Source organism: Alosa pseudoharengus, unplaced genomic scaffold (assembly GCF_046254945.1).
Source record: "Alosa pseudoharengus isolate Yale_2024_CS ecotype anadromous, Long Island Sound unplaced genomic scaffold, YU_APseudo_1.1 YU_APseudo_1.1_scf_24, whole genome shotgun sequence".
NCBI classification, from domain to species: domain Eukaryota; kingdom Metazoa; phylum Chordata; class Actinopteri; order Clupeiformes; family Clupeidae; genus Alosa; species Alosa pseudoharengus.
The window spans coordinates 19,543,541-19,544,399 of record NW_027468689.1 but is presented as its reverse complement, the minus strand read 5'-3'; the positions used below and the strand labels follow the sequence as shown (position 1 = coordinate 19,544,399).

Genomic DNA, 859 nt, shown 5'->3' with positions numbered 1-859 from the left:
CATGTTCTTTCTTTCTCTCTGTCTCTCGTTTTCTATTCATACACACACACACACACACACACACACACCTGAACACACGCACGCTAACACACACACACACACACACACATTCACACACACACAAACACAGCGACACACATGTGCACACACACTCAACACTAGGTACCATAGCAAAACAAATATTACATCAGAGTCAGTATTGATCCCATCTTGCAACATTTATTAAACAATAGTAATAAACAGTCTCATTTAGTCACATCTCTGCATCTCTCTCACTTGCTTGCTCCTTGTGTGTACACACTTATTACACACACACACACACACACACACACACACACACACATATACACACACACACACACACACACACACACACACACACACACACACACACACACACATTACACACACAATTCCATTTCATTCCAGGTGGCACACCTGGAAATGACATCATCATCATCATGGACAGCCTGACTCAGCGGAGCATAGACACGTACAGTGTTCTACTCAACACCACCTCTGCCATGCCACCCCCCTCTCTCCCCATCATCACCCAGATCCACCCCTCCACAGCGTCAGATCACACAACATCTCACCCCACTCAACCTGTCAGTGCAAAGTCTATCTCGATCTTCACACAGTCTTACTCACGTCTCAATCCTTTTTCATAGTCTCTATGATTATCTACATAATGTACTATATTGACCAGCAGCTTAGCTTACTTAGAGTCCACAGACACAATTCCTTCTTCTTTCTGCAGGAGGACTATTTGAAGGCTTAGTGTACACTGAACATGTCAAAAGGACTCTCATCATGGCAATGTTTTTATATTAAAGAATCCCTTTACTAAAATGTAACA

The 859-nt window shown here is 43.0% G+C and overlaps 1 protein-coding gene across 2 annotated transcripts in view; it reads right to left on the bottom strand.

Annotated features, from left to right (window-relative positions):
• Positions 1-409: 409 nt before the first annotated feature.
• Positions 410-859, bottom strand: part of cdk15 (cyclin-dependent kinase 15) — a 29,146-nt gene continuing 28,696 nt past the window's right edge. For both annotated transcript variants that reach the window (XR_012990935.1, XM_076303410.1), the window contains one exon: positions 410-859. This exon is cut by the window's right edge. The gene's annotated coding sequence lies outside the window, so the exon portion shown is untranslated.